Consider the following 2,319-nt stretch of genomic DNA (forward strand, 5'->3'; position numbering starts at 1 on the left):
AATTACCGGTATTTTGAACGGGAAGACGTATGTACATAAATACCTCTACAGTAGCGTGTACTTCCTCTATTTAAGCAACATAAGGGCGCTACCATATCCTTGCCGGATTTACTATCGTGTTCCTATTCCAATAATGTCCTGAAGTGGTACGAAGACAACGAGATCATTAAAACCAAAGACTGAACCACCATAAATCAAATAATCAGGAAATAGAACATCTAACAAAAACAAATAATTAAGCTATTCATGTGAAATGAAACGACCTTCGGCAAAAAAACAATTATTGTGCCGAAACCCGGGATTGAACCGGGGACCTTTAGATCTTCAGTCTAACGCTCTCCCAACTGAGCTATTTCGGCCCCTTGTCCATGAGGCTTCCACACGCTCTTCAAAACTGACTACAGGGACTGGTTCTCCCAGTTCTCCGCTATGTTATCGACCCAGCTCTGAAACCGATTCAGGTTATTCATTTCCATTCTGCTTCACTTCTCCGCTGTTCGCTCACTCGGACCGGTTAGCCAAACCAAACGTCATTCAGAGGACGCGCATGCGCACTATATTGTAGGTATAAAAAAAAACTTGGTCGAGCAGAATGGTATAATTTTAGAACTGCAAAGGTATCAATACTTCCCGATCATAAATTTCTTTGACAAATTATGTATGAATGAATAATCTCCAAACGTGTGACATCTTTATCGTTTAACACCTTCCCTTGCAACAATCGGAGAATTGTCATCACACCTTAACCCTAAATTATTTATTGACATTTCTTTTTATCTCTTTCGTCCATCAGTGAGTGCATCAACTCAATGTACCGAGAAATGCATTTTTATTTGTGTCCTACCTATACCGCATTTTTTTACACCACGTGTTGATCGTTGATTCTGTTGTTTATTTTCTCTTTTCACTTCCTCAGAAAGAAGACGGAAAACATTAGCTCATTAATTATGATCGGTTTTGCTACCACCTTTAATTTTGTGAACGCTTGAGGGAGGACTTTCCTTTTCTTAGGACTTATTTTTTTCTGTTCCGGTTCCTCTGCTGTTGCTTTCCTGTAGGATGGAAGTAGAAAAGAGAGAACGTTAGGAGAGGCGCCTTGCCAATAAATCACACTACAATCCGAAGCGAAAACAAAATTCCGTTAACCTTTCTTTAACCTGAATTTTAGGGCCTGGTTAATCCTTTCTGGGAGAAACATTGCTGCAATGGAAATGCGTACAATTGGGATGTGAATGTGATACTTCCCAGGTAGCACCAGGATTAAGACCCAGATGGTTCCGATTCTCATGTTCTCTGTTCCTAATTTGGCATGTGTACCTGATGTTTACATGCCGTTCGATTTTGACTGTTTTTGACTTTGTTTTTCACTTTTCACAATTATATAAAAAAAATAATGTAACGGACAACGGACCATGTGAAATTTAATTTTACAAACAAATTAGTTTTCTAACTCACAGGATTTTTCGTAAAATCCGGATTGTTTCAAAGTATGTCCAAATTGAATGGAATTGTTAGCAAATTTCTTAAAAAACACCTGTTTAGAAATGGAAGCTTAAAGCTGAATTTGTCAACCGATTATTTTGAAATTTTTCGTCGGATTGTTCTTTATCATGATTTAAGAAATAAGTATGTTAGAACCATGTTTTTTCCGTGTAGAAACTAAAAAAAAACATATGTCCACAATTAGGAACACTATTTTCAATGTGTTCCTAATTATGGACATAGTCAAAGTTTTCCAAACTATTTCAAAGTCATAGAATGTATTTGAAATAAATTTAATTGATTGAATTGTGTTTTAACTTAATTTTCAACGATCTGTTAAAATAAACTGTTTTGAGCTAGTAAAACATGATTTTTTATACTTCAGTGTATCTCAATGCTAAAAATGTTGAAAAAATATTTTCGCCAGGTTTTAATATTTTCTTCCAGGTTGAAAAGAATGCGACAGAGAAGGAAACCATCAAGTTACAGAGAGCTTATCAACGAGAACAGAATCGAAAGGAAAAATTAAAAAAAATCTCAATAAAATACGTTGTATACCGTCATCTGGTACATCATGCAACACTTTTCAACTTCAATGGCTTCTAAAAACCAAATGTCCACAGATAATTCTTCCGTTTGTACATAAAAGTTTAAAGGTTAATGGGACATCAAATTAACGTGGTCAGAAAAAAAAATTGGTTCAACCAGTTATTTTTAAATTAAAAAAACATGCGATTTTCACACTACTTAGAAAAAGGAGTAAGTGGCAAAAACCTTTGTTTTTTAATGAAAAATAAAAAAATAAAAAGTTTTAATAGTTATAGTTTTTGACATATT

The 2,319-nt window shown here is 34.9% G+C and overlaps 1 non-coding gene across 1 annotated transcript; it reads right to left on the reverse strand.

Annotated features, from left to right (window-relative positions):
• Positions 1 to 286: 286 nt before the first annotated feature.
• Positions 287 to 359, reverse strand: Trnaf-gaa (transfer RNA phenylalanine (anticodon GAA)). Its single transcript has one exon. It is a non-coding gene; the product is annotated as a tRNA-Phe (tRNA).
• Between the last annotated feature and the right edge of the window lie 1,960 nt (positions 360 to 2,319).

Source organism: Uranotaenia lowii, chromosome 1, assembly GCF_029784155.1.
Source record: "Uranotaenia lowii strain MFRU-FL chromosome 1, ASM2978415v1, whole genome shotgun sequence".
Lineage (NCBI taxonomy): Eukaryota > Metazoa > Arthropoda > Insecta > Diptera > Culicidae > Uranotaenia > Uranotaenia lowii.